This window comes from Carcharhinus amblyrhynchos, chromosome 4 (assembly GCF_965287045.1).
Source record: "Carcharhinus amblyrhynchos chromosome 4, sCarAmb.v2.hapA, whole genome shotgun sequence".
NCBI lineage: Eukaryota > Metazoa > Chordata > Chondrichthyes > Carcharhiniformes > Carcharhinidae > Carcharhinus > Carcharhinus amblyrhynchos.
The window spans coordinates 101182598-101204607 of record NC_137327.1 but is presented as its reverse complement, the minus strand read 5'-3'; the positions used below and the strand labels follow the sequence as shown (position 1 = coordinate 101204607).

The following is a 22010-nucleotide window of genomic DNA, read 5'->3' as shown; positions in this document are numbered from 1 at the left end:
CAGATTGGAGAGGAGAAAATGCTACTGAGGTATTATGGCACACAGTATTATTAGGGGAAAGAGAACATGCTTTAGGAAGAACATACTGGCCATAGGGAAAGTCCAATGACAACTGACAATGTTCTTATTTGGAATGAAGGAATGAGCTACAAGAGACAGGGCAAGATAAGTTATGGATGATCTGATTAAGGTTTTGAAACTAGTAATGGGGTTCGACAAGATAGATAAGGGACAATTTTTCTCTGTTTTTGGAAAATCTAGAACAAGGGTAGTATTTATAGAGGCAATGGGGGTTTTTGTCTGCCAGCTGGAGAGGAGGTAAGAGCCTGCTTCACCTCTAAGTACAAAGTCCTATCTGGCACTCATTTGGACAGTATCTTTCCCAGGATCCAGGTTTTCAGGAAGGCAAGTCCCACCCTGGTTTGTCAGAGGTAGGCAGCTATGTTGAACAGAAGTGTCATCAGAGAAGCAGTGGTTGCTGCCACGACAGCACCCACCTGAGGGCCAGGATTGCTGCTGGATCCCAGGCCACATGGGAGTGATGTTCAGAGGGACATGATGGAGCGAAGAATCAGCAACAAAGGCAGGAACTGTGCCGATTTCCTGTGGTAATAGTAAATTGCCCCTTAGTGTCAGGGGGATTAGCAGGATAAATATGTGGGGTTATGGGAATAGGGCCTGGGTGGGATTGGTGTTGGTGCTGACTCCTTCTATGAATATCTTTAATGTTGTGAAATATACAAAGGTGCTTCACAGAACACATTCAAACAAAACCAAACCATGTAACAAAATATCGGTTCAGTGGACCAAAAATTTGGTTTGAGAGATGTTTTTAAAGTAGTGTCTGGAAGGAGGAAAGAGAGGTAGCAAAGTGAAGAAATCTAGGGAGGTTTTTCAGAGCTTAGCAACTAGGCAACTGAACAACATCTCACAAATCAACCCGTTTCCTATTCTTATTTCTCCTGGATAAATAATATTCAACCTAGAGGATTCATTTATTTTGATCCATGTTGGCTGGACGTATATGTTCATTCAGTGGAGGGAACTACATTGTTTATATTACATGGAACGGAGATGATTCAAAATCTTGTTTTCTCTTTGTAGATGGATGGATGGATTCAGTATTATACGGGCAAAGTACAACAACAAGGTTTCCTGTCCTTAATCTCACATCAGAAATTGTCTGCTTTACTTGCACCATTGTCACCCACCATGACAGATCTGAATACAGTTAGGTCATCTGGACTGTCTGCAATAGCTGATAAGGCAAATTCAGGACCAAAACACCAAGGCTGTTTACATTGAATTGGAGATGGAAAACATTGCTCATAAAATTGGTATGCAGTGGGCTTTCATCAACGCCTGTTCGACTGAAAACGCGGCTTGGGAATTTGCATTGCTTGCTTGTTTCTAACATTCCAGTTTGCAATGGCAACACAGAGATGGATGGCAGGAAATAACCTATGAAGCCAAGAGCTTGTGGAAAACAAAGGCAAATGAAACAATGTCATTGGAAATGGAATTGGGAAGTGAGCACAACACATGTTGGATTAACTTCTGCCTTGCTGGCTAAACAGTAACTTGGTACAATTGAACAGCCCAATAATTGTCTGTGGTGAATAAAGAACAACAAAATCATAGTGTAGAACCATTACTCTATGAAACAAACTGCAAAGTTGTCTTTCTTGAACAACTCCATTCTCTTTCAGTATATTCCTTACCAAACTAAGCAAACTGCAATTCTACTGCACTACATGCATTATAACTCTTACGGTGCTGAACACACAAGGGCTGCACAGTGGTTAGCACTGCTGCCTCACAGTGCCAGGGACCTGGGTTCGATTCCCAGCTTGGGTCACTGTGTATGTGGCGTTTGTATGTTCTCCCTGTGTCTGCATAGGTTTCCTCTGGGTGCTTTGGTTTCCCCCCACAGTCCGAAAGATGTGCTGGTTAGGTGCGTTGGCCTTACTAAAATTCTCCCTCAGTGTACCAGAACAGGCGCCAGAGTGTGGCAACTAGGGGATTTTCACAGTAACTTCATTACGGTGTTAAAGCAAGCCTACTTGTGACTCATAAATAAACTTTATTTTTAAACACAGCAGCTCTACACTCTGTACAGTGGCATCTCTATACGATTACATCTTGCTGAATAAACAGGAGTGCTGTGCAGCAGGTTTTCAAATGCAGCTGCGATTTAACAAATGAAATGATTGTGCTGCAATGGTGGGCAGGTGACAGCCTTTATTTTGTCCCATTCATTCATGGTGTGATACCTGATATCTTCCTACAAGACTCCAGAGAAGCGGTCACCTTGCTATTAATATATTCTCAGATACAATGATTCATGCAGTAATCCTACAATGGTAACCATTCTTAAAGATCACATTCACCAAAGACTTATATCTGTACAAGTTCTAAAAGTCCATACATAGTTGCTGCATGGTGTCTCCCAGATAATGGCCGCAATTCTCCCATCCCACCAGGGGGAGCTACCTGCCTGACCATGTGGGAGTGAAGTGGGAAGAGGGGTAATCGGGGCTGGGGGGAGCGGGGGGCGGGGAAGAGGGGTAATCAGGGCTGGGGGGGAGGGGGGGAGAAGAGGTGTGGCCTCTAGGCATTGATCAATCCCAATGGCAGCGTACCAGCAGAGTCTGTCCCCGGCACTGCCCAAGGTGAAAAGTGCCAATGCCCAGGTAGCACCTTGGCACTGCCCATTGGACATGAAGAAGTGCTAAGAGGGGTGCAGGGCCCGCTGTCACTCTGCCATTGGGATTGGTCAGCTAAGGAGGGAGGCCAGCAATCGGGGCAGACTGTGGGAAGGTGGAGTCACTACTGGTTGGAGGGGGGAGACTGGAGATCGGGACGGTCAGGGCTTGGGGGGATGGCTGGGACTGGTCCGGAATGGTTGGGGAGCCTGCAATTGGCTTGTGGGGGGACTGGAGGGATAGTATTGTGGGAGTCACAGGACTGGCCAGCGATTGAGGCAGTGATTATGCTGGCCAGCAATTGGGATGCTGACAGTGTTGGGCCCGCAGAGACCCCCAGGTTTCAGCCTTTTGGGCAGGACTAGGCCCCTCCCCTTAAATTTAATGATATTTACATTGGTGGCCTCTGCATCTAAAAGAGAAAGTTAGGTTAATGTTGCAAGATTGCATCTGAAAAACTGGGAATAATTTACTGTTTGCAACAGGGATCTTGTCCATTGGCGGAAAACCAGTTGGAGCTCCAAACACCTTCACTGGGAAAGAGCCAGTGGAATTCAGGCACTTAAGTGGCCAGCATCGGTTTTGCTGAGGATTAAGGACCCTACTGCCTGTCAATGCTACCAGGAACAACAGCATCTGCTGGGAATGCATTCTCCAGAGACCCAGTATCAACAAGGGACATACAGCCAAAGGGAAATGAGGGCAGGGTTGTGGTGTGTGGGTGAGTGTTGCAGAAAGGATGGCTGGCTCTCAGTGGAGACTGCATTCCTGATGACAGGTCCCTGAATGAGGCAACAGGAACTACTCCAGGATGTTCACACAACCCAACACTGTGTTAAAAGATCTTCAGGCTCATGCCAGCAGCAGGAGCATGAGTCCCTTTTGTGCCCCACACAAGGTCTTCAATTAGAATCCGGGCAGGAATATTGTCCTTAAGTCTTTTTGCCCAGGACTTATTGGTTGGAGGCAGGGGGCAGGATTCCCACCTTGCACCCTCCCACCCAATTAAATGTCCCCCTGCCTCCAATCTTGCTACCAGGGTGGCACTGAATCCCAACCATTAAAGTTAAAGTTTATTTACTTGTCACAAGTAGGCTTATATTAACACTACAATGAAGTTACTGTGAAAATCCCCTTGCTGCCACACTCCAGCACTTGTTCGGGTACACCGAGGGAGAATTTAGTATGGCCAATGCACTAACCACCATGTTTTTCTGACTGTGGAAGGAAGCCAGAGCACCTGGAGGAAACCCATGCAGACATGGGGAGAGTGTGCAAACTCCACGCAGACAGTGACCCAAACAGGGAATCAAACCCCAGCCCCTGGCGTTGTGAGACAGCAATGCCAACCACATTATCTTTATCTATTAAACATTGATCAACTTGCTAAGCATTTCCAGTGCATTTCCAGCACTGAGATTTGAGGAACTTTGTTCTCACCTGTTATTTTATGTTGTCAAAGGATTACTTTATAGTGAATGATGCATCCAAGACTTTAGGTATTTATTCACAACAGTGATAATCCAAATAATAACTGAAACCCAAGAATGCTGTTATTGTTGAATATAACCATATTCAAGTGATAAGACGTGGTTTTCCTCCTCTAAGATGACTGTCCCTTGTTTTGCTGAGGGCAGTAACAGGTGTCATGGTCCAGTTCAAAGCTACACATATATATATTAACAATGAAGCCATATTTATCCACGGTGGCACATGAGCTTCTTTTGGCACGGCTGGCTTTCATACTTCTTGCACTATGTACTACACACTTTGTGTATCCTTGGCCCAGCCAGAATACTTGTGTCAATATACAAACAAATTTGGTTTAAGGTTTCAGAAATTGGCAAAATGCCTAGTATGAATGAAACAGGCAAAGGAATCAGTTTGTGCTGAAAATTTTATTTTACTGAAAACTACATGAGGTTTTGTTTCCAAACAAAACTGGCGGAATGACTATAGCTCGCCTGAAAGACTACTATGGTCAGACAGAGCAGGGCATTAGCTGGCAAGTAACTAAATAAATACTTAAAATATATACAAAACTGTTACAGCCTTGCAGTCAACCTTGCCTAATAAGATACACACTGGAATGGGAAACTTTTCTTGCGTGTGGAATTAGAATAAAAGTGATTTTAGTGGATCACTCTTTGATAAGGAATTAGAGCAGATAGACTGAATAGTCAATATGAACAGTTTATTAACTGGAGCTGTGAACAATCCTGGGCATTAATGACTGATAATGGACAAACACAATCAAGTTCCTGAAAATTCGTTTGAAGGCTGGAGATGAGATGTTTTAAGGAGCTGTATATAGAGAACAGCTTAAGATGAGATTGGGAAGATGATGTGAAGTCCTGGTTAATTAAAACCAGTAGATACATTTGAAGGCTCTAGAAGTTCATAAAAAATGGATAATATTTGAGTTAGTGCCTACCTCATGCTTGAAACAAAAAACTTGACAAACTATTGGGCATTCTGTATTATGGAGAATGTTTACAGGACAATGTGGCCCTAATAATATAACATCCAGGTCCACTCCTGTGAAAGGGTATAAAGTAACAGATTTTGGAATGATGATGAGTAACTCCAGGGAATGACTCTAATCTAACATGCTTCGTTAGTCCGAGAAATCATGAAAACATAAGGCACCAAGGAAAGAATCAGAGAAAGAAAACAACAGTTCATGGATGCCAGCCAGCTGCCTGGCCTGGATCAGTACTTGTTACTTTATATGGCATTTGGAGACATTTGGCTATGAATGTTGGACAAGCTTGCACAGTCCCCCATGAATCAACTTCAAAATCTGTTCTATAATATACAGCTCTATATTACCAACAGTAGTCTTAATAATTAACATTTTAAATTGTTTAACTCTTGTTACAGACAGGGAGAAAATAAACTATGAGGGTGAACCAGTAAATAATATAAAAAAGGACATTAAGAACTTCTTTAAAGCTATAAAAAAAAGAGGAGAATGCTAAAGTCAAGTAGATCCTTTTGAGAATGAGACTGGGGAAATAATGATGGGGAACCAAGAAACAGCAGAGGAATTGAACAAATACTTGGCGCCAGTCTTCATGGTAAAGACACTGATAGCATTCAAAAAAATACTAATTAATTAAGGGACGAAAAAGAGTGAGGAAATAAATACAATAACTACCATTAAAGAAAAAGTACGAGGGAAACAAATGGGATTAAAGGTCTGATGGAATGCATTCGAGGATATTAAAGGGAGTAGCTACACAGATGGTGGATGTACTGGTAGTAATCTTTAAAGTCTGGAAAATTCCCAGAGGGTTAGAAAACTGTTAATGTAATGCCATTAGTCAAAATTGAGGTAGACAAAACAGGTCAGTTAGCTTTAATTTCTGTCACTGGGAAAATGTTAGAGTTCATTATAAAAGATGTAATAGCAGAGCATTTAGAAATACATAATCAAGCAGAGTCAGCATGGCTTTGTGAAGGGGAAATCATGCCTGACAAACATATTAGAATTCTGTGAGGTGGTAACTTGCAATATAGGTGAAGGGGAACCAGTAGGGGAACCTGTCAACATGTAAACTTGCATTTCCAAAGAAATGTTCATTATGGAACTGCACAAAAAGCTCCTTAAAAAATAAGAACCCATGGAGGTAATATATTAGCATAGACAGAGGATTGGCTAACTAATAGAAGACAAGGACCAGGATTTTCCAGGGCACTAGCCCCAGCCAGGAATCATGATGGCTGGCTAAGTCAGGCAAGAAGGCAAATTCAAAATTCCCATTTAGTATCAATCCCGTTCCCAGTTTCCTGACCCACTGCGCCCACTTGAATCAGGTTCTCAGCCACAAGGGTGAGAATCTGATGTCAGCAGTTTTAGGTAGATTTGAATGTCATAAGCAGTCTGGAAACCTGATTTAACCCCCTCCTGCAATGTTCCTACCCCTTGACAAAGGTTCCACAGACACCAAACAGTTGGTGAGTGATCATAACACACAGCTAGTAAAAACACTTGTATAGATCATTGAATGTTCCATCACAGAAACAAGACATTTGGTTCATCGAATCTGCACCAACGTTATGCACTGCACTCTGATCAAATCTTATCCTAATCCCCTGAATGCTTCCTTAATTCTTTAAGACTTCTCATTTTCAAGCAAAAAATACTCTTTCAAAGGACTTGTGGACTTCAACAATTATTTGAGGCAATGAATACCATATTGTAACCTTCTTTGTGCAAAGAATTTATTTCTACTTTCCCCTTTAATTTCTTTTGTGATTTTCTTATCTTGCTGCCACCTTGATGCCAGCTCACTGATCAACAGAGTGAAAGCTTTGATTTATATTGCACATTTTGAATTCAGAACATCCTGACATGTTTCACAGCCTATTAGGTATTTTTGAATTGTACTAACTGTTGCAATGTTGGGAAACATTATGGCAGGGTTATGGGCAGCAAACTTCCACAAGCACCAACAGGATCAATTTCCAGATATCTTTTGGTGATGTTGGTTGAGGGATAAATAAAGGCGAAGATAGTAGAAGTACTAGCCTGCTTTTGTGTACTGTAGTAATATAGGATTTCATATGCATCTGGGAGGAGAGACCAAGGCTAAATGATGCTCAGTTTAATATCTCATCGAAATAATAGCACCAGCAAGGGTTAAATTATGTTCCCTTTCCTAACACTGGGTAATGAAGGAAGTTTAAACCTGCTTCTTCATCACACCAGTGACTGATTCAATAGGTTAAACTCTGTTCCTTTCACCAGTGTGAGACTGTGGCACAGTGGTTTGCACTGTTGCCACATAGTGCCAGGGACGTGGGTTTGATTCCCAGCTTGGGTCACTATCTGTACGGAGTCTGCACTTTCTTTCCTTGTCTGTGTAGGTTTCCTCAGGGTGCTCCAGTTTCCTCCCACAGTCCAAAAGACATGCTAGTTAGGTGAATTGGCTATGCTAAATTCTCCCTCAGTGTACCCAAACAGGCGCCAGAGTGTGGCGGCCAGGGGATTTTCACAGTAACTTCATTGCAGTGTTAATGTAAGTGTGCTTGTGAGTCTAATAAGTCAACTTTAAAAGTGTGAGAAATATCCTTGTGTCTTTGAGTTAAGATGGTTATGGGTTCCATAATAGGGAAAGTCAAAGGATTTGTCAGTAAGATGAAACAGCACTCATATCAACCATTATATGCTCTGTTTTGTAGCCAAAACACTGTCACTAGACTTAGCGGCTGTTGGAGAGCAAGCTGTGAAAGTTATGACTTACATAAAATCACAGCCATCAAAATCATGCTTATTCATTATGTTGTGTGCAGAGATGGGGGTTAAGCAACAGAATGTGCACACTGAGGTGAGATGGTTAACCCGGGGGAAGGTTCTCTCCCGTGTTCATGAATTCTGGATTTGAATATTATTGTCGTATGTATTGATATACAGTGATAAGTATTGTTTCTTGCGCGCTATACAGACAAAGCATACCATTCATAGAGAAGGAAAGGAGGGTGCAGAGAGTGCAAAGGAGAGAACTGATAAGAGTTTTTAACAATGCACGAACTGCCTAATAAAGAGTTACTATCCGATACTTACTGTTGGGCTAAGCTTACGTATCTCACTGACATGTTCAGTCATCTGTCTGAGCTGAATTCTAAAATGCAGGAGAAAAACAACATGATGTATATGATACCATCACATATCAACTTCAAGGTTTTAGGTCAAAACTGTATCTTTAGCAAGTGATAGTGACAGTGGGTTCACTTGAGATGTTTCCATTAATGTTGTCAATGACAGACGCAGCTGTCAATGTGCGCAGTCTCATATTCCAACAACTCAAAACACTGCAAGAAAAGTTTGAGTGCTACATCTCGCTCTTCAGATGTGGAAGACTATGTCTGGGTGCATGATGCATTTTGTTTACTTTCATCCACATCATCACAAGAGCTGACATTAAAAGAAAAAGAGGAATATGCGGAGCTACAGAACAATTGGAGAATGATGTTGAAATTTGGAGAGGTGTCTTTGGACATGTTTTGGCTGGCTGTGTGTAGCACATGAATATCTGATGACCTCTGACCATGCTATTGCTATACATTTGCCATTTCTGACAACATTCCTCTGCAATCTAGCATTTTCAAAACTGGCGTATGTGAAAAAAAACAACAGCAGGGAGCACTTGTCAGTGGAGCAAGATTTGCAGGTGGCCCTCTCATTGATTCCTCCCCAGATCAAAAGGTTCTGTGTGCACTGACAGATCCAGTTTTCCCACTAACCTGATATGTTGCTGTTTAGTCAACTTTGCATTTTGTTCCGATCCACTGAATTTCAACTGAATGCTGCAAACCTCTCCAGTAAGACCGTAACCATAGTAAATGCAGGTAAACATGACTTTTATAAGCATTTGATTCAGCTGAAAAAAGATGGGCGTGCCGTGGAATAGTTTCTCACGAAACTGTGTTAGTGAAAAGGTTGGGAACCATTGGTCTAACCAACGTCAGGTACTGTATTTCCTTTATATAGTTGAAGAATGACAGAAGTTCTGCTTCATGTACCCAAGCATTTTGTTTGTCTTGGAGATCTAGTGTTGACTTTCTGCATAACAACCTAAATAGTTTCTGTGAATTCCTAAGTAACAGCATTCTTTAGAAATTTCAAGGGGGAAGCATTCATTTTGTATTTGGTTATTTGTAGACACTGAGTATTACTAATTTGCTTATGTTATATTTTCAGTCCAGAACTGAGACAATCGCTATTTACTCTGTTAAAACCTCTCAATCTTAATGACCCGCATGAAGCAATTCCCTCCAACTCCCTCGGCTCTAATGAAGAAACGCTAGTTTCTCAGGTTTCGCTCTGAATGTCTATCCATCATTGATAGTATTATAGAACATAGAACACTACAGCACAAACAGGCCCTTCGGCCCACGAGTTGTGCTGATCACATCAACACCTACCAATCTATAGACCTATCTATAACCCCCAATCCCATTAAACCCCATATACTCATCCAGAAGTCTTTTAAAAGACCCCAGCGAGTTCGCCTCCACCACCACTGACGGCAGCCGATTCCATTCACTCACCACCCTCTGAGTGAAAAACTTACCCCTAACATCACTTCTGTACTTTCCTCCCCGCACCTTAAATCTGTGTCCTCTCGTAGCGACCATTTCAACCCGGGGAAATAGCCTCTGAGAATCCACCCTATCTATTCCTCTCAACATTTTATAAACTTCTATCAGGTCGCCTCTCAACCTTCGTCTCTCCAGGGAGAAGAGTCCCAGCTCCCTCAACCTAACTGCATAAGGCATGCCTCCCAGTCCAGGCAACATCCTTGTAAATCTCCTCTGTACCCTTTCAATAGCTTCTACGTCTTTCCTATAGTGAGACGACCAGAACTGCGCACAGTACTCCAAATGAGGCCTGACTAGGGTCTTACAAAGTTGCAGCATTACCTCCCGATTCCTAAACTCAATCCCTCGATTAATGAAGGCCAGTACACCATACGCCTTCTTGACCACATCCTCCACATCCTTCTGCTCTTCAACACTACTAAGACTCCTGCCCTTGATAGTGTACTCGTTCATCCCGTTGGTTCTGCCAAAATGGACGACTACACATTTATCCGCGTTGAAGTCCATCTGCCACTTCTCCGCCCAGTCCTGCATCCTATTTGTGTCCTGCTGCAACTTTTGACATCCTTCCAGACCATCCACAACACCACCGACCTTCGTGTCATCAGCGAACTTACTTACCCATCCCTCCACTTCCTCATCCAGGTCATTTATGAAAATGACAAACAGCAAGGGTCCTAGAACAGATCCCTGGGGCACTCCACTGGTGACTGACCTCCATGCCGAAAAAGACCCATCCACAACCACTCTCTGCCTTCTGCAGGCAAGCCAGTTCTGGATCCACAAGGCCAAAGGCCCTTGGATCCCAAGCCCTCTCACCTTCTCAAGAAGTCTTGCATGGGGGACCTTATCAAACGCCTTGCTGAAGTCCATGTACACCACGTCCACTGCACTTCCTTCGTCAATGTGTTCAGTCACATTATCGAAGAACTCAACTAGGTTTCTTGAGGTTGATTATATAATCAGGGAGGAAAGGGTATGAAGTTGCAATTGAATGTCGGGGTTTTAAATCTTATGAGTTTTATGTTCAAGGTTTGTGATGTAACCTAAATCCCACATTATATTACAACCTTGTAACTCGACTCACGAGAATTCAAATTTATATAGCTATAATTCTGATTGAATCTTAGGCAAAGTCACTCTGATGGTCTGGATCACAAGTTCTAGGTTTAAGTGAAACTGTTAATCATAATACCCCAGCAGAGTGTTTGTATAGACAATTAATGAGATGGAGATGCCGGCATTGGGCTGGGGTGGGCACAGTAAGAAGTCTCATAACACCAGGTTAAAGTCCAACAGGTCTATTTGGAATCACAAACTTTCGGAGCGCTGCTCCTTCATCAAGTGAGTGGAATCCGACAGCTCGTGATTCCAAATAAACGTGTTGGACTTTAACCTTGGCATTGTGAGACTCCTTACTAGACTATTAAGTGAGGACTGGTGCATAAATATTTTATCACTTCCCTAGCTTAGAATTGTTGTTTGAATGCAATTATAGAAGAATTTTGTATCCCAATCAGCAGGATGATCTGAGATTAATTCCAAATGATGGCAGTTTGAAACACGTAACAAATTTGGCACTCCAATGGTTAACTGAAAAGGATGACAATGAGCTGAATAATCTTTGATAAACTAATTAGGGAGGATCAAAATTGGCCAGGAAGTGGTTATTTCTGCTGTCATAAACTTGCATAATATTTCCATGAATGTGCCATTAGCCAACAGGAGTTAGGAAAAGTGGAGGTGGGATTAAATATATGATCAAAATATTAATAATTCATTTAGAGTTTCTAGTCTATTGGAACTCATGATTAAGGAAGTGAATCAAATATTGGTTATATTTTAAGAGCTTTTGATATAAATAGGGTAAGTGATTTGAAATGACACAACATTCTGCAATAAATCCATGAGTGTCTACACTAATCACACACAACATGACTTGTTATCCGAGTGCCTCAATTATCTGGGTAGATATTAATAACAATAAATGGACAAATGGATAAACTTAACTACAAGTCAAAAGTAATTATTTTAACAATACTTGTCTCATTAGGAATGGCATATTTGTAAAACATGGAAGATTCTGGGCTTCAGAGCTCCAAAGCATGAGGAGACTCATTAAGATTAAATGGTTTTCACAGGAATATGATTCATAGAGAATAATGACTTTTTAAAATGCTCAGAAGCAGTTGGTGATGCAATTGTTTGAGGCTATTTTGAGTCATGAAACCAAAGCAGACAACTTAAAAAAACTGCAAGCTTCACGCATGAGAAGAAAACAGAAGATGTTTCTCACCCCATTCGGAAAAACAGGTATGAGGAACAAGCCTCTACTAGAAGCACTTGCGGCTAAAGCACATACACAATATTTAGTATACATTTGGTTGCAAACAGGATTTGAAACCAAAGTGAAAATAAAATACTGCAGATGTTGGAAATCCAAAATAAAAACAAAGAGCTGGAAAAATTCAGCAACTCTTGGCAGCCTCTGCAGAGAGAAACAGAATTAATGATTGAAGTCGAAAATGAATCTCAGTGAAGAATTATACCATGGAACCTACTGAATATTTCCAGCACTTCTTGTTTCTGAGGTTTATTGAGGTTGATAGTTCAAGGAAGAGATCAAATATTTTGCAGGATCTAGTAATCCTTTATTACTGGGGCAGTGAAGAAGAAAAACTTGCATTTAATGGAACATTTCAGAATTAAGGCATCTGAAACTGCTTCAAAGGCATTTTTCTTTCTGTAGTGTGTTGATCTATTCTGTATACAACTGCAGCAATCAATTTGCACATAGCAAGGTCAGTGAAACAATAGTGGCATGAATGATTAGTTTAATGTGCTTTGGCTTGCACACCGGAAGAACTCCCAACTTCAAAGATCTTCATAAAGCACTGCTGCCTCACAGCACCAGGGACCAGGTTCAATTCTGGCCTTGGGTGAATGACTGTGTGAAGTTAGCTCGTTTTCCCCATGTCTACATGGGTTTCCTCTGGGTGCTCCGGTTTCCTCCCAAACTCCAAAGATGTGCAGGTTAGGTTGACTGGCCATGCTGAACTGTTCTTTAGTGAGCAGCGACAGATCAGCCATGATCTTATTGAATGGCGGGGCAGGCTCGAAGGGCTGGATGGCCTACTCCTGCTCCTATTTCTTATGTTCTTAAGATATATAGGTTTTGGGGGATTAGCAGGGTAAATACTTGGGGTTACAGGGTAAGCCTAGGTAAGAGCCAGCGAAGACCTAATGGCCTAAAAGGCCTCCTCCTGCACTGTAGGGGATATCAGCTGAGGCTTTCTTAAAGATACACTAATGTCACATCATGCAGAACTTTAAGAGATAAAACAAATGGGTATGGTTTACGATAGAACAGATTCTATGTTGTGGAAAGAGTAGGATTAATTCATTCAGTGGAGTTTTGTTCCATGTCTTATGTTACATACTCTGACTCAACTTGGGATAAAAGAGGGTGCTGCACAGTGAAAAGTCAAGTAATAGATTTTAACTTAATAAAATAGAACTTTAATGTGGTACAATCATAAATCCAGGACACTGGAGCACAGAAATAGAAAGCAGAGTTGTGCCTCTAATTTCTCATGTGATAATTCACTGATGCTGCATGAATGAAAGACATTTGAATTTCTAGAAAGTAAGGGAGAGAAGACTAGAGAATGAAAGGATAGTTTTGCAGCATAAGGCAACAATGGCAAGCACCCAGAAGCATGTCTCCAATTAGTTTCCAAGTCAAGGAAGGTTCCAGAAAATCAAGAAAAGGGAGAAAAAAGGTTAACGAATCTTATCTATAATAATTTTCAATTGTTGGCCATCTGGATTATTTTGATTGGTTTAGGGGGTAATTTTGCTGGTGTGTGGTGTTTGGCATGTGAGAAAACACACAAGGTGTGCGAAGTACTAATGTCTGTGCAGCTGTCAACGTTAGATGGCAGCGATGGGTGGGGGAGGGGGTACAGAGTTGGGGAGTTGGCAGGATAGGTGGAGAAATAAAGAACAGAAGGTACGGGCAGCTCAAAAGCAAAGTTATCCCCGCTGGAGAGATCGTTTTCTTGAGGGATGGGATGGTATTGATGAATGGGGTGGGATATCATGGTTGAGTCAGAAGGAATGGGAAGGGGATGCAATGTGAAGGATGGGATGGAAAGGCATAGGACGGTATGGGTGGAAGGGAATGAGCCATTGACTTATTTGTTATGACTTATTATTTAAAAAGCTGCGCTAATGATTTACTAGGTTTTCATGAAAAGTTTTAGAAAAGCCCTCGGGTGAATTTGATGAACACACCAGTGTTGTTTCTGTAGACGAAGGTGATGATAACCGTTAATATCCTCCAGAGTTTCTACACAGCCTAACTGCAATGGGCAAACCACTGCACAAACTTAGACTCAAATAAGGAGCAGTTATAATGTTGCTATGCAACTTGAATCCTAAACATGGACTTTGTCAAGCAAAATGCTTGGTAGTCAGGAAGGAATTTTCTTCGATAATCAATGCTGAAAATATATCAAGCAGATTTCAAGGAAGTAGGGTATTTATTTTTCAAATAACATTGAACCCATCAGCTATAAAGTTATCTTTTCAATTTAAGAGATGTCCTCAATTACACTTTCATATTCTAAGAATATAAACAAATCACAAGATCAAATTCTTGACAACATTTGTACTTCTCTTCTCAGCCTGTTTTTACACAAAGCTGGATAAAACCTTTCCCCTCCCAAGCAAGCAGCTTTGATTCCATTAAAAGTCCTCAGAGAGCAATCTTACCAGCTCTTTACACCGGTCGTTTGGCCTGGTGAGCTGGTAAGGTCGTGAAAGAGGCAAAATTTGGGTTCACGCCTGGTTTCTTGTCTCTCACAATGATACTGGCCCTGAATTGCTGACTTGAGGCTGATTTTAATATTTGAGTCAAAATTTAAATATTATTAGTGAGGCCAGAACATAATCATTCGGGGCTCACTTGCCTTAATAGCCTCACCGGTGTAGGTCACCATTGGCAACGAGGACCAGACATGATGGCCTCGATGGTGGGACTGGAGGCTACTGAGGCTCCGGGTGGTCAGAGGCAGGCAGTGCTAGCCTGTCACCACCACTGGGCAGTGCCAAGGGGTGGGAACTAAGGAGAGGGGCAGGGCCTAATGAGGAGGTAGCACGTGGGGAATTGCACAATCTGCAATCAGGGTTTACCAGGGTGGCAATCGACCCAAGGAGAGGGAGGTGGGAGATGCGTCAATGAGTGCAGCAATTGTATTACTAGAAGCCATATAATAGCGCCAATTATTTCCTTAAATTGCAAAACAAAAACAAGTGGATTACTTTCATCAACAATTAAAATGTTTGGAAAAATGCAAGCAAAAGAAGCATAGAAAACATTAAATTAAACTTGGCTCCTCCAAGAAGGTAAAGAAAAGACCTGTAAAAGATCTTCAAATTTATGAAGGGGTTCAATAGGATAGATGTAAAAAATGTATTGCCACTTTTGGGTGAGGCAAGATCCAGAAAATAAGATTTTAACAGATTAATATCTGGCAGTGATGAGCAAGTTGAAACTTCTATCACATGGAGTTGTCCAAGCAAATAGTGTTGAGAAGCTATGAAAGACATTTTATAGCTACATGAGTTAAAAAAAGTTTATTTATTCGTCACAAGTAGGCTTACATTAACACTACAATGAAGTTACTGTGAAAATCCCCTAGTCGCCATACTCTGGCACCTGTTCGGGTACACTGAAGAAGAATTTAGCTTGGCCAATTCATCTAACCTGCACAAAAGAAAATACGGGAATATGGCAGCACAGTGGGGAGTGGTAATTAGAGTGGACGGAGATTTATGGGAGTACTAACACTGGTGTGGATCAGTTACAGTGCAACCATATTCCATATTGTAGATTCCATTCTAACTGTATGTAATTATCAATGTCAATCACAGTGCTAAAGTTTTGAGTCTGTATGATTGCTCTTCAAAGCTAAAACATTCACAGGAAATTTTCAATTTCCTCCACAGCGGAGATTCTCCAGCGCCCACAGCAGTGAATGGCATTTTGGCTGCACACCAAATTTTCTTTTCTTGCTGGCAACAGGATAGGAGTGAACAAGATTGGAGTATCCTATCCATTAACTCCATTTGTTTCTCCACAAATGCTGTCAGACCTGCTGATTTATCCCATCAATTCCTGGTTTTATTCTAGATTTTCAGCATCCACATTATTTTATTTTTATTTTAATATCAATCACAGAATTTGATTACGAAATATTTGTTTTTTTAATCTCCAAACTCTGATGGGAGAGGAATGATGTGACATAATTTTGTATTCTTTTTTCCCACTTCCATCCTGATTCCAATCTTCAGGCTATGTCAGACACTGGCAGACATTGTGCAGAATTTTACAGTGCCAGTGAGTTTGCAGGCTGGAAAAGAGGGCCAGAAGATTCCTTCCCACCAGGCTCATGCCCACACTGGCCTCTGCATAATTTTACAATGGGGAGGGTGAGGTCTTAATGACTACCTAAGGGCCTTTTCTTGCCCAGCCTCTTTTCAGCCTGGTGGGAGGAGTTCAAGGTCCTGAGGAAGGAGGCAAGTCCGGAAAGTAATACTGTTAAGTCCCTGGGTAAGACGGGGGGGGGTGGGTGCTGGTGGTGTCTCCACTATTGCAGCAGCCTTCTTTTAACATTGGGCATTCCCCACCCCAACAAGCTCAGCCCCTACTCTCTTCTCCAGCCCTCCTCCTAGAGACCTCACTCCCACCCCCCACCCCACCTACTTCCACATTTACTTGGTACTGAACTCCTGGATCTTACATTCTGGAGACTCCTTGTAGTTCCAGTCCTGTCCACTGCAGCGTCTGCTAGGACTGCAGAGCTGGTGGCCAATCTGATGTGGGACTGCCTCCCAAGCGAGAGGCAGAAGCCCCAACTTCAGCCAATTAACATTCATTGGGACTATTAACTGGCTGGGAACAGACAACATCGGCAGTGAAGCGTTCTCCACAGACTCTTTGAACGGCAGGTTGGGAAACACCTCCATCCTAAAAATCTTGGCCATTAGTTATTTTCTTTCATATCTGTCACTCTAACTGATCCAAAAGAGACAGGACAATCTGGTTTAGTGTTTTACTGTTGTCATTAATACATTGTTGGTAGAAATGGAGTGTTTTAGAGATGCCAATATAGAAGTCTTCAAAGTTGAGAGTCTAATTCAAAGGGACAAATGAAGTTCTGGGTTTTATTCTTAGTAACATTAAAAACAAAAGCAAGGAAGTGATACAAGATATTAATTAATTCACAGCTGCAATATGGAAATGTTGTTATGGCACCTTATTGCACAAAAGCTATTAGAGTCATATAAAAGGGAATGGTGAATATTCATGAGGATGATATCTTGGTTCAGGTTAGAAACTCCAAAGTGTTTTATGAAGCCTGCCTGAATCATAAGTTTTGCATCTTGAATTTGGCAAGGATAAGCATAAGATGTTTCACTTCAAGTATGATTCAAGTGATCCACTACGGAGCTTTGATCAAACAAAGTTCATTTAAGAATATAGTTAACTTATAAGAAAATTAGCAAGAACTTTTTATCAATTACAAACGAGAAACAAACAATCATAATAATATTTAACCCTTAAATAAAATATCTACAATGTTCCAATCAAACTAATCCCATAGACAAAAGACCCTTTTCACAGGTTTAACACAGCAGACTAATGCTTATGTGATACTGGGATCAGGCCATTAGTTGAATTCTGCAGTCAAGTGCTGTTGAGACTCAGAACAGTTTGAAGACAAGATAGCTTCCCAAAACACCAGAGAGGCTCTGGCCCAGCCTCCAACAACAGCAGATTTCTTCATTCAGGAAGGCAAAACTTTGCTTTAAGATCGCCAGTAGAATTTCCAAATAAAACAGGGAGAGGGGGAAAACAATTCTTTTCAGCTTGCAGCCCCTTCTAAAACTGAAACTCAAGTCTGCAGCTCATAAGAACATAAGAAATAGGAGCAGGAATAGGCCATCTAGCCCTTCGAGCCTGCCCTGCCATTCAATAAGATCATGGCTGATCTGAAGTGGATCAGTTCCACTTTCCCACTTTCTCCTCATAACCCTTAATTCCCTTGTCTGTCAAAAACCTATCTACCCGTGACTTAAATATATTTAGCGAGGTAGCCTCCACCTCTTCAATGGGCAGAGAATTCCAGAGATTCACCACCCTTTGAGTGAAGAAGTTCCTCCTCAACTCCGATCCAAACTGCCCCCCCCCTTATCTTGAGGCTATGCCCTCTAGTCCTGCTATCCTTTCTAAGCTCCAAACCGAAAAAGAAAAAAAACTGACCAAAAACACATGACTGCCCTCCTAACAAAGCAGGATCATAAAACTTATCCCAGAGTAAACACAACAACACCATTTAAACCACTTAAGTAGCAATAAAGAGATTCATCGCAGTCAGCCTGGCAACAACATCACTGAAGCTGTGAGCTAAGAAACCCCTGAAGTTGTGAGCTGCAGAAATCATGTTTTAAAAAAATAATTTCTTAAATTTTCACTAATATCACAATGATGCAGGCATTAGACATCATTATTATGAAGAATCACTTGAGAAAATAACTTTTGCCCATTGGAACAAAAAAGATTAAGGTCTTGAGGAAATAAAAAGTAACAGATTATTTCTGATTAGTAAATTGGTAAAGATTAATGCTGGAATAAAGGGGAAATAAGTACATTAGAACGTGGAAAGTTTTACCGCAAGTAGATATTAAAAAGGATGTTTCCCTAAAGGATCTGTTGGAAAAAGCTGAGGCCCGTTAGTGCGGTTGGCTAGATGGCTACTATATAGTTCAGAATAACACAACAGTTTGGGTTTGAGGTAGACTTGGAACCAGTCTTGTGCCTTACTCTGACGGTGGAAGGCAATGGCAAACCATCACTGAGAAAAACTGCCAAGGAAACAGCTCAGAACACCAACAGACACTGAGCTTAAGACCTGCCTTCAGGGAAAGCACATGTTAATGAATGAATAGGGAGAAAAGGAGAGAAATAAGTCACTCCGATTGAAAAATTAATATTGGTACAGCCTTGATGGGTCAAATTGTCTCCTAACTTCTGTGATTCACTTCTGAGATCTAGAATTGAATTCAGCTCCGACTGATGAGATGACTATCTTTTATGTTAGCTGTAAAGGGTCCAAGTGAATTGATTTAGGACGGTCTTAATAAAATTTCTAGCAACACAAACCTGATCCAGAGAGGCAGGAGGATGGTTAGCACAATAAAGGCTGTGTTTCTAATATGGGAGTTCAGACACATTGATGGGTCAGTAGTAATGAACCTCCAACTAACCAATCTTAAACAAAATGAAGATTGGTCAACTCCTCCAGTTTCCAAGTCTTTAAATCCCAAACAGGTGGCAAAGTGGTTAGCACTGCTGCCTCACAGTGCCATGGAGCTGGGTTTGATTCTGGTCTTGGGTGACTGTGTGAGAAGTTTGCACATTCTCCCTGTGTCTGCATGGGTTTCCTCCAGGAGCTCCAATTTCCTCTCACAGTCCACAGATGTGCAGGTTAGGTTGACTGGCTATGCTAAGTTGCCCCTTCGTGTCCAAAGATGTGTAGGTTAGGTGGATTAACCATGATAAATGCATGGCGTTACAGAGATAAGGCAGGGGTAAGATGCTCTTTCGGAGAGTTGGTACAAACTAAATGGGCCAAATGGCCTCTTTCTGCACTGTAGGGATTGTATGGTTCTAGCTGGGCATTACCTATACAGCAGCTCCTGATTTACCCTGTTATACAAACATATGAATGCACAAAAAAGAAGCAGAGTAGGCCATTCACTCCCTTAAGCCTGCTCTGCTTTTTAATAAGATCTGATTATAATGCCAAATTTTCAGTCCTCCCGCTTCTGATTCCCTATCACCACCTCCACCCCGCTCCCGCAACTTACCAAGAATCAATCACCTCAACCTTAAAAATATTCAAAGACTCTGCTTCCACAACCTTTTCAAGAAGAGAATTCCAAAGACTCATCACCCTCTTTTATTCTTTTGAATTGGATCTATGAGCCTCCATTTGATCCAATTCAAGTATCCCATTTTCCAGCAATAACATCCTTCCCTAGTTCTTTGGATAGAGGTTACAACATAACCACTTAAAACACACAAAATACAAACAAAACTGTAAATATTCATTTCTATTTCATTCAGAATATTTAAGTAGAATCTGAAATGTATTATTTTTAAGTGATAAAATATTTCACATTTCAATTCCTAATTTTGCCATTAATCCGAAGGCAGTGACATTCTTGAAATTCTGAATCCCCTCTCAGCAAGCGGAGGGATTCTTGCTCCTGTATTTTTTTCCCATTTCACATACTTTCATCCATATAAGAACATAAGAAATAGGAGCAGGAGTAGGCCATCTAGCCCTTCGAGCCTGCCCCGCCATTCAACAAGATCATGGCCGATCTGTCGCGGCTCAGCTCCACATTCCCGCCCTCTCCCCATAACCCCCAATCCCCTCTCTTATCAAAAACCAATCAACCCGCGTCTTAAAAATATTTAGCGAGGTAGCCTCCACCACTTCAACGGGCATACATACACATATACATATACACTTTTCTAACGCAGATAGACACCAGCCTTTAACTTAATAGACAGGCAACTTTCTCCTCAAAGTTATTCCATCTATTCAACTCCTATTCATCCTGGACGTCAGTAAGATAAGCCCAATCAAACTCACCCTCTCCCCATTCGCTTTTGTTTCCTTTTAGTGCTCAAAAGTTATCATTTGCCTGTCAGAACATCAGAAACAAAATGATTTTGTTTATAAAATGAAACTACTGAATTTTCTTGATAGCAATTTGAAAATCACACATAGAATCATGGAATCCCTATTGTGCAGAAGGAGGCCATTTGGCACATCGAGTCTGCACTATTCACAATCGCACCCAGACCCTATTCCTGTAATTCCACATATATTTACCCTGATGGTCGGGTCAACTTAGCACGGTCAATCAATCTGACCCACACATCTTTGGACAGTGGGAGGAAACCGGAGCACCTGGAGGAAACCCATGCAGACACGGGGAGCACTCGCAAACTCCACACAGACAGTGAACTGAGGCCAGGAATCGAACCCAGGTCCCTGGAGCTGTGAGGCAGCAGTGCCACAAGAGAGTCACATCAAAAGGTGTGGGTCACTAATATCATAATGGGACACTGGATAATCTCAGTGTCCAGGCTGGAAGGCGGGTTAACAGAGACCCCGGCCACTCGGCCCGATTCTCAGTGCCCTGCCCACCCTGAACCCACAGTGCTGGTGCAAATGCCTTGACATGATAAATTGCTCACAGAGAGTCTCAACGGTAGTTCATATTACGTTTGTATATTTGTATCATTATGATTACCGTTCTCCCAATTATTGATACCGATCATTTTCTGACACTGAAAACATCTTTTAACCATCTGAATTAACTACATCTACAGTCCAGATTGAGTAGAAAACAGGACCCTTCAGCCTCTGTCCCGTTGAAAAATGAAGTTAAAAAAGTTAATAAATTGCTTCAGTTGTTTCAACAGACCCTGGAAATGACAGTGTGCCCAACTCAGGTGGATTGGGGACAGATGTCATCATAATACACCTACAATCTGTCACTTTAAAGAAGTTTCACTTACTTTAAGGGACAGGAAATACACCAAAACCCTCTTTCGGAAGAGATCTTTCCAATCCTTTCTCTCGGATTCCTGGCTTCTTTCTTCCGCTGGTTCCGGAAGCGAAAGTTTGAGGAACTTTTCAGCTCAAAGCGATCCAGCCACCTGGGGGCGGAACACCGTTCGAATCCCGCTCCTGCCCAGAGGCTCTGACCCACTCCTTCCACACTGTCCCTCTCCTCACTGGGAAGTGTCTGGGACACACATATTGCCAAAGCTCCAGACTTGATTCTGCTGATAAATAAAATCCAAACTATTGGGTTCAATTAATCAGAGTTCTCACTGGAGAATCTCTGTTATCTGGTGAGGGCAGTTAGACCTGGGCTGTGATGTTTCTCCCTACCCTCATATTCAGGTTATGACATTATCAATGCTTTAATGCGTTATGGATCTAGAGCTGGGGAGCGGGATTAGGTTTTTATTTTTAATTCTCTAAGCTGAACGGCGTCCTAAAAATTTCCGTGTTTCTAAGAACAGTAAGGTGTGATTAGCACTAA

At 41.7% G+C, this 22010-nt stretch overlaps 1 protein-coding gene across 2 annotated transcripts in view; it reads right to left on the bottom strand.

The window, feature by feature from the left end:
- Positions 1-21592, bottom strand: part of sytl4 (synaptotagmin-like 4) — an 83850-nt gene extending 62258 nt beyond the window's left edge. The window contains exons 1-2 of one of the 2 annotated variants that reach the window (XM_080187684.1): positions 21478-21581; positions 20543-20594 (exon numbers count right to left, since the gene is read on the bottom strand). The gene's annotated coding sequence lies outside the window, so the exon portion shown is untranslated. Of the gene's footprint in view, positions 1-20542; positions 20595-21477 lie in introns of both variants that reach the window. The other variant, XM_080187683.1, reaches the window with a different exon arrangement.
- Positions 21593-22010: the final 418 nt, after the last annotated feature.